Here is a 15,195-nt window from a genome sequence, read left to right as displayed (position 1 = left end):
GGGCATCGAACACGCGTGCCCTACCTACTCAACTAACGAACAGGCTTGCTGTACTTGTTCAACATAGTATGAATATATTAGGGGATGACCATTTGTAAATACGAAAGAAGTATAAACATTTACCATTACAGAAAAGCTGTTTTATTTTCAATTAATTCTACAAGCCTGAATATTTCGAGCAAACAATAACGTTTTAGGGAAGATGATTGTTCAGCTGATTGATGTAATGTTTAATACAATATTTTTCAACTGTATAACGGTTATGCAACGGCAGTTATTTACTCTAACACATGTTTATAGATTCTGCAACAGTAGTTACTTGTTCTCCGCATGCAACTGGCAACTTCTGCACACGGCAGATAGGTGGAGAACGAATGACTTCAAACACAATTGTTTTTCTTCAAATAACCAAGGAGAACACCCGCCATCCCCGGGATATAAAATCAGCACATTTAAATCGACTTACTGAGCAAAACTGGGCGAACACGTATTAACAATCGGGGTGCAATGCTTCGTAAATAAATCTGAAAAGGAGTCCATGGGAACACCGAGAAAAATGCAAACGGAAAATTGCAGACCGGTTTGATTGACTGTTCATGACAGTAATGAAACTGCAACCTCCCCACGCCCCTAGCACCGGCTTAAGCAGTATTCAATCTTCAAATCAAAATGTCATGAGTTGAAATCAATGATCCCGAAGGACCAGAAAATATAACAACACTGAGATGAAGTCGGGGCGACTTTTTACGGCTTTTAAAGTTTTTAATATACATTTTTGTATAGATTTGCATTGTTAAAGAATTGTATACGAAAATATAAAATAGTAGCAATTACAATTGATAAAGATTCAGCAAGTACATTATAATTATTAGGGGTGACTATTGAGGCCAATTTTAAAATTTTGCAAAACTTTGTATTGTTAAAAAAACTATTGCGATAATTCTATTGCAGGTTACTTTTGCGATACTTTTAAAGTTTGGGGCCACATTTTTTATACAGTAAGCTCCAACGGGAAATTGTTACACAGTGTAACATATGGCCAGTTATTAAGGGTTAACCAAAATTTTGAGATGTTTGTATAACGAAAGGGACAGAATAATTCTAACATTAAATTTTTTCCTTCCTAGGCTTTGGAACAAATAAGTAAACATAGTGTCTGCATGACTCACACGATAAAACGGGCCCAAATTTTGTTTGCAACATGTCAGCAGGTTTTAAAAGGACCATACGTCTTCGCAAAACAAATTGTCCGGGATCGATAACGGTGTACCTACTAAATGAACTACGAACAGGCTGTTCGATATGTCTTGCTTCTTTCTCCATTTTCCATAGTATGAATTTACTATTAAAATGAACCCATTTTAATAAAAAAATATAAATTTCTTACAGAAACTGATTTTATTAATTAAATCTCGCCAATTTCGCAAAGTCCTTTATGGGTAGTATTATTCCGTGAGGGTAATTTTATTGTAATTTGCAGGACTTTATAAACCATTTTTGATTCGCAACAAAAAAGTTTGACTTTTTTCCCCCATGAATGAACTTTGAAAGATAAACATTTCAAACAACAATTTTTCAAAACCTACGAAACTACCGTTTGCCGAAGGAACAAATGTCGATTGGTTAAATGGAAATCTACTTTTTCTATCGAGGGGCAATGCATTTGGACAATTTTAAATCGAATTTGCATTGTTAAGTTGTCCCGATGTATTCGTATTAACACCCATAATAATTATGTTGTTATTTATCAAACTAATTACTGCAAATGGTACTATTCAAACATGTAATATTATGCATGCTACGACCTCAGACGGTCCTTCTATATTATACATGTGAACTGTATACGACCATGCGGTAAATCAAATACCGAGCCTCAGTGTCGGTATGCATCGCCATACTAACCTGAGCCCGTGTATTCATAGAATACATCGCCGTTCAGCGGCTCGGTATTCACGCATTGCACGGGCTCAGGTTAGTATTATGATGCATACCTCCATTTCGGTCGGTATCTATTACGTACTTTAGTGGTCTATGATTAAGAAAAGCTATCAAAGCATTGGTCACGCAATAGAAATGTGACTTACCTGTATTGGAACCCATAAAATAAAAAGATAAATGATACGGAAGTTTGATATTCAATATACGTTACAGTTCGTTTCCGTAAACATCATGTTTGTAAACATTAAAGATTGTGTTTTGTAACTTAACTCAGGGTTCCATATTTTGGTGTGTCTTGTATAAGAAAAACATAATCAAAAAGTAGAAAGGTCATTTTGTAAGAAGAGAAATTTTGGTTTGAAAACGTGTAAACATTTATGACCTAGTAATCGAACTGTAAAATGCGTTTCTATTTATTGTTTTGATTTTTTAACATCTGGGGACATGGCCGCTAACAGCATCATAACTCTCTAAAAGTACATCAGTTTGGGAACTCCACACAAATACAGCATCAGTATGGGAACTTGATACAAAATATACATAAATACAGCAACAATTTGTTTGTTTGTTTTGGGTTTAACGTCGTTTTTTTTAACTGCCAACTTCCCCACCAGCATGGAAAATAAAAGCACATGGGAACGCAAGACAAAACAGCATTAGCATGGGAACTGCCCGCCCACTTAGCTCAATATGGAGAGCACAGATCTATGGATCTCGGGGTCGTGAATTCGATTCCCGGGCGTATGTGCTCCGTAACAAATGGCATTGTGTCTGATATCATTCGTTCTCCACCTTTGATTCAGGTGGCGGAAGTTGGCAGTTACTTGCTTTTACTAAATTTAGCTGCGTAAGACCTTGATGTACGTACCACCCTATACCTACTGTCCAGAATCCAGGGACACTGGTAAGGTTAACTGCCTGCCGTTACATAACTGAAATAGTGTTGAAAAAATGGCGTTAAACCCAAAACAAAGCATGGGAGCTCACTACAAATGCTGTATTTGTACTGCGTTCCCATGGTGATTCTGTATCATCATTTGAACTCAGTACAAATGCAGTATAACGTTTCGCAATGGATGCATGAAAGCCCAAGAAAGGTTATGCTTAGAAACACAACAGTTACATTTTCAATGATAGATACCACTTTAATTACATTAAAAGCCGAAAAATGTGCAAAACACTGTCGAAAATTTGCAAACAAAGTTGAATTAATGCGGGTTTTCTTTATTAGTGCTGCAATTTCTAGGTAATGTTATTTTTTAATTGATTTAGGATAGATTTAATGCAATAAAAATAATCTTTAAACTCTCAGAGGGCTGTCATTTTCTTCAAGAAGCTGTTATTATTTGGATTAATAGTTAGTTTGAAATTCTAGCAAAGTAATAACCCATTTAGCTCGCCCAAATCAGTTACAGTTTCTAGACGGGAATGCGGCAACTGGTGTAGTCGACAGAGATGATTTTACCACATGCTTACATTATAAGAAATGACTACGCAGGTCTGCTTAACACGTGCAATGATCCTTCAAAGTAGCCTTCTAGATACAAAAAAAATAGTTATAGTATGGGCATAATCAATTGATGTTTTTTTCATTCAAAAGCTATTAATCTTAATCATATGTGAAATGTAGTAGAAAAATAACAAACAAAACTTTACTAATTGTGTACTTCAAAATTGAATATTTAGCCAGGCCATAAAGTATCAGATGTAAATTGCACAGAACGTAAAACAAAACAATTTTATGATTTAAGGAAATACCTACGTTCAGCTAATCAGCCATTGCCCCACAGAATCTGAAGGGTTTCCCTGCATTATTTTAGCCGATTACCTGAACGTTTACGGACGTGCATCAAAAATGCAGCAGAGAATAGTAAGACAGAGTATCAGGTACCAGAGGGGCTTACTACATCTGAAATTTCCACTGGCAGCTTAATTGTCACTGTTCATTCTCCGTGCTGGAATGTTCAAATCTGACATTTCAAGAGACAGCGAGTTATTTACACTTATTCATTGTCACAGGTTCATCTTTGTCACTTACATTGCATTTGTGTACAAGCTGTCGACTTTTCAAACAGTAGATTCTTATTGTTTTGATAGAAAGACAAAGAAAAATATGTTTTACTGTTGGAAGTAGCTTTAATGTATTTAATAAAAGAGCTGAAATATACAGAAACAGTATGTAATAAATATTAAATAAAACACGTATTGGACTGGTGTACTGTTCGTAGAGATGTTGTTCATTTAATATAATTTCAGAGAGATGGACCGTGCTCCAAGGTCACGCTCACCTCGAATAGCTGGTGGTTACAAAAGATCTGTTGGAGCCTATTGTTGTTTGCCTGGCTGCACAAATGTTCAAGGCCACTGTTACAGAATGGGGATGAAATTGTCGTTCTACATCTTCTCCAAAGTTGTCAAGCAGAGGAAGATATGGCTCAATAGGATAAGACGGGATGTAATAGATGACAACGGCAAGACCATACCCATTGAAGAAAACTCTCATTTTTGAGTGTGCTCAGCCTATTTTGTTAGAGATATAAAGCTTTTTCTTAGAAATAGATTGCAACTGAAATCAAGCGTATGAGCCGTAATTAATTGATAAGCGTCTGAGCTATAATTAACTATTACAAATGATGACAAGCAAGATTCTGTTTATCATATATATTATCTTTTACTTTAAATGGCATAACCCGAAGGGCTGACTGTCAGCATTGTGTCTGTTAAGTATTTACACTTGCCACCATATGGCAACCAAATGAGTGAGCTGCCAGCATCATTGTCTGTGGCTGTTATATTAAGTTATTGTTCAAATTGATTGTTCATTGTATTATAAAATAGTTAAAGATAGTTAAGGTAGTTAGGTTAGTATGTTTCGATAAAGTATTTTTGACCATCAATACAATCAAAGAAAAAATATGACACAATCCGCCTACCACCACCAAAAATTGATAAAGCTTTAATCTGTTCACTCAGTCATGAACTAGTCATTAAATATCAATAATGGTCATCAGTAAAATCTTTTTTAAAATTCGAACTTCTGTACAGCAATGTTTGCTACATAACTGAATGAACTGAGTTCATTTTAATGTAATATAGTACTCTGTTTTGCTGTTTTCAGCTATTCACTTAAGATGCGAGTCATTTCTACGTAATTGACTTCTCTCGTGACAAGCAGTATGTTTTCATGAACATGCTATTTGTAACAATTCACTATTGATGTTCAAATTATTTGTATAATTAAGGCTCAGTACTTGGTAACTTTGGTAACAGCACTTGTGCAATTCTACTTCAGGTTCTAGGTCAAACAGTCCTCATAGTGCAGCATATGTTCCAAGCATCGTCTCTAAGAACAACACACATAAACGTCAGACTACATGAGCACAGGCAGCATGTATGTATATTTATTTGCAGGTTTGTTTCTCAATGGGGTCACTGATATTCTTAGAAACAACTTGAAAGTGATTTAATTAAAAGTCCGAGCTTTCACAAGTCAGATATTAAAAGAGATCAGTAAAATATAAGGTTTAAAATTCCATTTGTCGCTCACATGAACAATACGGTCTTATAGAGAATAGGTTCAGTAAATAGAAAAAGTGGAAAATTAAAGACTTAAGTTATTACAACACTGTCTGAAACAAAATCAGTGTAATTCAGAGCATTTTGATATAAATGGCTAGAATTAATGTCCACTACCCAATAGTCACCTTTGATTTCTTTTACTTTGCATATTACCAACAAAACTTTCGTAGAACTATTATTAGGTTGGGTACGTAGTTCTACCTAATGTTGTCAAAATTGCGAAAACAGTAATGTAAAAATTTACATTAATTTCCTGCTTTAAACTACTATTTTAATAATTTTAGGTGAGCATACACCAAAAACACCCAATCGAACAAAAGGAAACAGGCTCCCGAGACATCGACTGATATGCCTGGTCGGCCTAATGTGAAACGACATCTACATTTTCCAGATTCTGATTGGGAAGCAACAGACCATGATAATGTGAAATCACACAGCTTTCAAGTTGAAGATGTTCAGTGTGAGTTTAAGTTGCTAGACTTAGAAAAGGAAAATGAAGAACTAGTCTAAACAGTAACACGCAGAAAACATTAAAGACAATGATGAGAAATTTCAATTCTACACTCTTATGCTGTTTTTGCAGCACTGTGTAACTACCTTAAATCCAGAATCAAGGCAACAGGTGTTAATTACTGGAGAGGGAAATCATCTGGTACTTTGGTTGAGTTACCTGTTATCAGTAAAGGTCCTGAAAGGAAATTTACACTTGAGGAAGATATCTTCATTGTGCTAGTAAAGTTAAAAAAAGGAAACTTCAATGAAAACTTGGCTCAAACTTTTGACACCAGCCAAGCACATATTTCACGGTTATTTACCCAACCACCACATGGAAAAATATACTCCTTACAGAGTTGTATACCTTTTTGAAATGCAGAATAATATAGAACAGAAAGCCGGGTGCTATTCCGGTTTCAATGACTTGAAAATTGTGCACGGATGGTACAACAAGCATCTAACTTAAGACTCTCGAAAGAAACCCTCCAATTACAAGCACCATAACACGGTGAAGTCTTTAGTGAGGTTTTCCCCAAATTTGGCAGTTAACTATGTTTCGAAAGCATGGGGTGGCAGTTCATCGGACAAACATATCACCCTTAACAGTGACACTTTAATGAATGGATCGTGGCTTCACCATCAATAGTGATCAAAAGAAAAAAGGTGTGAAATTGTTGGTTCAAGAGTTCAAAGGACGTGACCGACCACATTTCAGTAAACAAGAAGCTAATAGATCAGAATATATATCTAAGGCAAGGATACATGTCAAACGTATTATTAACAGGATTAAAACTTTTTACCATTTGGAGCGCATAACTATTAGTTTAAATATGCAGGATTTGGTAGAGCAGATCTTTACTGTATGTGCCTTACTAACTTTGAGCTGCCAATAAGTCGTTGTTAAGTTACATATATGTTAATTTATTGGAAGTTGTTACCATAGCAATTGTGTTTATCAGTTAGAATAATTAAAGTGTCTCCTATTTGTGTAGTTGATCAGAATTTTGGACAGTGCTATTACTACATTACATTTTTCAGACAGTATGAAATTAAACACATTTACTGTGGATTATATTTTTTTAATCGATGCTTTCGAGTGGATTGTCTAGACATTTATTACGATTCAGAGTTCAGTTGCGCAGGAATTGAATCACGAGGGCGTTAGCCCAAGTGGTGTAATATTCAAGCATCTGAACGGTAAACCGTGGTAAATTAGGCGACACACTACTGGAAGGCCTTGATTGTTTTCATTCTTGCATGGTCATTGAAATATTTTCTTAAAAATTATGCTGGGCTTCATTTATCCGAGTAGTAATGAACCGAACGTCTTGCATCAATATGATGTCATAATTGATATCATTATGTTCTCTTACCAGTCGGTGTCAACCGTGGTTTACCGCAGAATATACAGAGCTTGAACGTTTCCTTGATTAACTGGCAATCGAGTCATGTTAAAATGTTTCATTTCAGTATTGTGTACATAACATTCCCAGAGTTAAGTAAATAAATAAAGTTGTGTGAAATCACAAACATTTTAATACACGGCATTATGCTAGTTTAACACTTGTAGGGGGAGAAATGGTCTAATGGTTAAGGTGTCAGCCAGTCAACCTGGGGGCTTGTGTGGTCACGACCAAGAGTTTTCATATGACAGAAGAACTGGTTTTCCAGGAAGCAGACTCAAGAGTGGTTCAAATAAACTTGAAGCTTTCATCACAATCGAGCTAAAATAAATAAGTATAAACTAAATGTAACGCAACATTTTTTCGGCCGAGGCAAAAGCTATTGATTTAGCCCTAATTTTTGTATCAGAATATAGAAAAGAAAAGTTGATCTTTTCCGACTCATTTTCAGTTTTACAGTCAGTTCGTAACCGAAATATAGAAAATCCTTTCATTCAGTAAATTCTTCTCTTGGATCATGCACTATCTTTAAAAAAGTCTTCTTCTTCTTCGACAATGGCATCGTTCAATTAATGATACATTTTGGCCATGCGTGAGGGGTTAAAAAGTGAAAGACTATCAGGTTCCCCAAGCTACTCAATCCACTTAGTTCTCCCTGACAGTTGTTGATAAAAAAGGTGCAAAACCTAACACCTTATAACCCTAAATGTATAACATGTACATACATAAGCTGTTGTGCAGGAAAAGAGAAACATTAGTAAGGTTAAAAACAGGATAAAAGCAATATATATAGTAATTATGGATGGAACATGATGCAGCCAGTGCTGATTTGAATCCGAGGACTGTTTCAGCACTGACTACATGAGATGGTAAGAAGTTCCACTCTACCACAGTCCGGGGGAAGAATGAGTATTTGTAGTAGTCAACAGTGGTGGAAGTTATTTGCAGAGCTAAGTGATGGTCTTGTGATTGGAGAGCGAGATATTGTTTAGGATCGACATCAACATGATTATGAACCATTTTATAAAATAAAACTAACAACTTTATTGCCTTCTGGATTGGAGGGAATTCCAATTAAAATTTGTTAGGATATTTGTGACTGAGCCCGGGGTCTTGCTATAATTATTTAGCTTGCCTCTGAATGTTTTCTAATTTATCTATATCCTTCTGATGATAAGGATTCCAAACACTGGAACAATACTCTAGAGTTGGTCTAACAATGGTATTATTGGCAGCTGTTTTGGTACAACTCTTACCAGAATGTATATTACGTTTTAAGAAACCAAGACTTTGACATGATTTACTAGATATTTTGTTTATATGAGGGGACCAAGATAAGTTAGATGTTACTTCTACACCTAGGTACGTAGCTTGACTGACAACAGCCAGAGGCTGAACATGTAAGGTAAAGACAGTATTCACTGGTTTTCTGGACCTAGAAACATGCATGATATGTCATTGCTTACGTTAAAGGACATCTTCCATCTCTGTTTCCATTATGACAGACTGTTAAGGTCCCATTGCAGCTGAGCTGAGTCTGCCTGTGACCTAATTGTTCTGTAGATAACACAGTCATCTGATAACCCTTTCAATAGCAAAATAAAATTTGAAATTACCGATATACGAGGATTGTTCAAAAATGAATGTATCTGGAACGTTATCTCTCTCAATAATGCGAAAATCACGAGGAAATTAAGATTATTGGGTAGATAAACATGTTAGCTTTACATTGATATTGTCCGTAAGTATTGACCTGGCACTCATGAATATTCCGTATATATACGTAAATTAATTTTCGGTGTCCGAACATAAATAGCGATATAACTAAATATTACATATATCGTTCTTAATTGATAAACTGTGACATGTGCAGGTAGTTGTACGGACAAAGCGTTTACCTGTCAATACCACAATATCAGGATTGTGGGTTCGAGTCCTACGTCTGGCCATACCTTTTTCCCCCTCAAGTTTTATATGCAGACTTACTACTCATTTGATCAAACGTATCTTGATGTTTATGGTTCATTTATTAAGAGTAATCATATTTTCCCATTGTAAAAAAGTGGAATAAAATTGTTTTAAAAGTATCTTAGATAAAAAAGACAAATTACCTGTCGCCAGCGTTCCAAAAAAAGTACAACAAGAGAAAACAACTAAAATTCATAATATATGATACATAAAATAATGTAAACTATAACATTACAGTACAATAATTGAAAAAAAGAGATCTATTCAGTAAGTGATTTCGAACCCGTGGTAACGTGCATGGAAGTCAGACATCTTACCTCTACGCCAGCGTGTCATCGATTAGCTTTACGTGTTACTTTAGTAATAGGGATACTTTCAGGATACTAATATTGCGTAATTTAACGAAAACGCCCGAAAATATTGGCGGAGATTAATGAGTGCCAGGTCAATACTTACGGACAATACCATACTCATTAAAATACGTACACTTTAGCTGTGTCTATCGCTCGCTAAACATTGCCTACTCGTGTATACAAATACAAAAATGGTTGGAAGGTCAGCGTACGCCGTTTAAATACGGTCCTATTTTAAGAATCGTTGTATTCTTGGTATAGGTGTAAAGACATTTTTGATGAAATATGTTCTGTTTATGGGCATAATGAAATGTCTTTTTCGACAGTTATTCGTTGGTTTAAGAAATTCAAATGTGGGTTAGTTTCAACAGAAGATGCACCACATGGCCATCGGCCGAAAACAGCAACGTCTGCCAAGATGGTTGCTAGAGTTAAAGAAATAGTTGCTACTGATGACTAAATGCACCGCTAGGCAAATAGCTAGTATGGCTGGCATCTCATTAGGAGCAGCTCATACAATTCTGAAACGTAATTTGAAAATGAGAAAGATCTGTGCTAGATGGATTCCCCATCTGTTGACAGATGAGCAGAAAAAGGCACGCGTGCAGTGCGCAAAACTGTTGCTTAAACAGTTTCCAAATTACAATGCACGGTCTTTTGCAAATGTCGTCTCTGGTGACAAAACATGGGTTCACTTTTTTGAGCCCAAACGAAAGATTCAGAACAAAATATGGGCGATAAAGTCTGGCAAAAGACCATGCATTGCAAAGCGGACCATGGGTGTCAAGAAGGTAATGTATGCCATATTCTTCACAACTCAGGATCCTGCCATTCAGGTTGCTGTACCTAAAGGCAAATCCGTAAATGCGAAGTTTTACAAGACTAAAGTTCTTCGAAAACTGAAGAAATATTTCAAAAATCGAAGACCCGCAACTGGTTTGGCCAATATCAGATTGCTACATGACAATGCGTCATCGCACAAGGTGTCTATTGTACAAGACTTTCTGAAGCAGGAAAAGGTTGTTGTGCTCCCTCACCCAGCTTATTCGCCAGACCTTGCCCCGTGTGACTTCTTTTTGTTCCCAAGGCTCAAAACATACCTTTCTGGTCGAAAATTTGTGCAGCGCAAACACCTCCGTTCTGCAATATTCCAGTGTCTTCATAGTATACCTAGAAAAGACTATAAAAATGCCTTCAATGATTGGATTAGAAGACTGAAACTTTGCATATCTGTTGGAGGTGAATAATTCGAGAGGACCAAATAAAATTTTCATTGAAATCTATCAAGGATACAATTTTATGTGCTTAGATGCATTCATATTTGAACAATCCTCGTACTGATTTTAAACCAAATATAAATATATATATTTTAGCTAAATTGCAATCGTCATGGAACAGTGCTTCGTTCAATAAACTTCATGACATAAAAACCTACTTTAGGTGAATGCCACTAAGGGAACAGATCTGCTCGTAGGGAGAAAGTTGTTCTTTCTCGTTGTCGAATTGGTCATACCTGTTTGACTCATTCTTATCCTCTGAACAGAGAAGATCAACCTGGAAGTGTACCATGTCAAACACCGCCTACTATTAAATGTTTTAATCGACTGTGTGGACTTCGATCCACAGCGCAGTGCATACTATGATGTTCAATCTTTGAATTTTATCCCTTTTAAAGCACATAGGCATTTATCACAAAATCTGAACATTAAATTTTTGAGTCATGTATTTTGCAATATTCTTGTTTGCCACCGTTATATGTCTATACGTTTTCATAAATAAATTTTTAGAGCTACTTTACAATTTAGGTTTTTACATATACATAATTAGAGATGCTTGAAAATACACTGATTTTATCGTTCCGGTTTAATCTTTTGTAAATAATGTGATAGAAACAAGAAAAACTCTGTTTAGTATCATATTTTCTTTAATATAGAAATGACATGCAGAAATACCAAAGAAGTGACTAGTAATAATGGTCTGAGTTGCGTATCACACACATCAAATGCTGGTAATGCATTAAATACCTTTAAGTACAACAAGTCAAAGACAAACCTAACAAATATATAAATGTTGATTACATGACGGTAATATAAGATATTCCTAAAGATACCTTTAGGTACAAGTACTACAACAAATGAAAGACAAATGTATGCGGAAAATATCTTAAATAAAGTTAATTATGTACATAAAATAAATTATGTATATTCATGATTTCAGAATTTAATGGTACTGGTAATATTGAACTTACAAGACCTTTTTATTAATCAAAGATAACTTCAGATACAAAAAGCTCAAGACAAAATTTGGTAAAAATCTGACAAGTTATGTATGTACATGTAAAACAAAGATATGACATAGCGTATAATATTTCCTAAGTTATCAGAACTTCCAGTCCACCTTATACATTTATAAGAGTCACTACATGAAAATGACAACATCCTCAACATTCATGAAGTTGTTAAACAGATGTTTCTAAGAATGTCTTCTGTGTTAGCAAAACGGTAAAGTTTGGAGGCAATAGGGCATATTTAGGTGGTCAAGTCCCATTTAATTAATATGTTTTAGTAAAGGCAATGTCTTATAAATATTTTTTAAATCTAGAATCACATCTCTTTAAAAAGAATATAATGTCTACAATTTCTATATACATACCTGATGTTGTTGAATAAAAACATTGAAGTTGAACAAAGATTAAAATAAATGTAACAATTATAATTTTTTTATGATTATCAATTCTAAATGGAAAGAATTGATAATTTGGATATAACTGAGAACATGAAAGGGGGATAGCTGTTTATTTCATGATTATGTTTTGAAATAATTATATCTGGATCGGTGTAATGTCAAAATCAACCTGTTTAACACTTAATACATGGGGTACATTAGACTACCAGAAACATTTATAATGCTAATTGTGTAACGGCTACCATGCATTATGCTATTTTTTTCAGGATAAATGTTTTTAAGCTCTAACTTCTGCTTAATCAAACATGCAACTACAATGTACATAAAATCATTATTTTTCAACAAAGTAGCAAAAATAAATTTTCAGATTTCCTTTATCTCAAAATTACGAAAGAGCATTAGTGCCAGGTGCGTTTTATTTATTAACTCGAAATTTCGAGATACTAAGTAACTCGAAATTTCGAGATACTTAGTAACTCGAAAATTTCCAGTTACTTAATTCGAAATTTCGAGATTTCGAGATACTAAGTCGAAAATTCGAGTTCGTATCTAGTCCTTTTATCTACAAAATTTAGATGTCTGTCCGTCTGTCAAAAGCCAAAAATGTAATAGACGACTTTTGACTCTTCGAAGTAGAATCATCTATCTACACATCCATATATTGTACCCAACATGGAGCGTCTTGAACATATACTACCATACACCAATGTATGACCTACCCCATAGCCTCTAGAGCTACTCCAGATTTCAAACTGTATCCAGGATATATACCTTCATCTACATTTATAGTATGTTCAGGTGGTAGGGGCTCGAACTAGGTCGAAAACCTTCCAGAGATGGTCAAAATAGTGAAATATAAGTTTGAATCCGCCCGGGTCACCTTCTATGACCTCTCCTCAAAATCTAGATCCATCCATGTACTCAATCCTGGTCAGACTCATTACTACACGTTCATGTAGGGTATGTCTGTATTTGTGCCCCCTTAATGAGTGATGGGGGCATGTTGGGGGCATATAGATTTGGTCTTGTCCGTCCGTCCGTCCGAAGTTCGTGACGCGCCTAGCTCAAAAACTATTTGATATAAATTGATGAAATCGTGCCTTAGTCTTTATCATGATATGAACTTGCGCACCTTCTATTTTACGTCTGGCTCCGCCCTCTATTTCCAGAGTTATGGCCCCTGAAATAGTAAAAAAATGCACATTTTCACCTTATGACATGCTTAGCTCAAAAAGTATTTGATATAGGTTCATTAAACCTTGCATGAGTCTTAATCATGATATGAACTCGCGCACCTCCTTTTTTCCTCTGGATCCACCCCTATTTCTAGAGTTATGGCCCCTGAAATATTCAAAAATGCACATTTTCACCTTGTGACGCGCCTAGCTCAAAAAGTATTTAATATGAATTTATTAAACCTTGCCTGAGTCTTTATCATGATATGAACTTGCGCACCTCCTACTTTTCATTTGGGTCCGCCCCCTTTTTCCAGTTATGGCCCTTACAATGGTCTGATATATAAATATGTTTACATCATTTTGCCTGATCTAGGTAATTCTTGTGCTTCCATGTTTTAAACTTCAAAGTTTATTTTACAATTTTTATGTAGTTCAGCTAAATATGCAGTAAATATTCTTAAATATATGAAGGAAGAAACAATCTGCATACCCGTGGAAGTATTCAAACAGTAGGTGTCTAATATTAAATAAAAACACAACGCAGCTTTTTGCTGTTCAGCAAAAATTCATAGCTGTCAATACAACAGATCACATTCCCGTGAACATTCAGGGCAATACCAGGTATCGTCTGAATCAGCCCAATCTTGGTCAGACCCTTCTCAGCTTCCTTACAATATCTACTACAACAAAGATACACTTTGCGCATGGTGCGAGAATAATTTATTCAGAGTCTAAGAGTCAGATTCTATTGTAACAAATATTTCAACAATGTCCTCGTTATTCTATATTCTTCAAAATAAAATATTTTCTTTACTGTTAGTTTATAAAAACAATCAATTTCTTTTGATACCCAACATTTTAATTTTCACTGAGCCTATTTCATTAGGTGATAAGACCATTTTAAAGGAAACCGGCTGCCCAACCCATATTTATATATCTTTTTGTTACCCTCATCTTTTAATTATTTATTTAATTTGGAGGGGGAGGGGAGAGGTAGTGATATCTGAATGCTGCAAACAGAAAGGTGTCCCCACCCCCGACTTCCTTCATTTATGATATGCGTTTGGATGGTATTAAATGAAGAATGAACATCATACAGGTCGAAACATTCAGATAAATTAAATATTCAGATAAATACTCAGATAGAGTGAAGACCGTTGAATTGCGTGAAAGAAACACTTTCATATGCATAAGCAATATCTAAAACATTCTGATGCTTATTTCTTCTATATAAATTCATGCCCTACACATAAAAATCGAAACCCCGCATAATAATAATTCATATGCATGTTTTTCTCTTACATTGTAAACAGCCTGGATTTTTTGAAAAGTAGAACTGAATACTCTCCTTATTTTATTTATAAAGCATAAAACCACGCCATTGGTTATACCAAAACTAGTTCTACATGTTTTGTAATGCAGCTACGATTAGACAATAGTTATCCGCTATACGGTGCAACGCGGATAACTGTAAATACTTTGCACACGGCCAACACATCCACCACAGTTTGGACAGTCGCAGCCAACACTGACGTCTGAATTATCAGGGGCAACATTGCCATCTTTCCTACAAGGAGCACATTTGTAAACAGATGA

This window comes from Mercenaria mercenaria, chromosome 17, assembly GCF_021730395.1.
Source record: "Mercenaria mercenaria strain notata chromosome 17, MADL_Memer_1, whole genome shotgun sequence".
In the NCBI taxonomy this organism is placed as follows: Eukaryota; Metazoa; Mollusca; class Bivalvia; order Venerida; family Veneridae; genus Mercenaria; species Mercenaria mercenaria.
The sequence above is the reverse complement of the archived record's forward strand: the minus strand, read 5'-3'. Positions refer to the sequence as shown.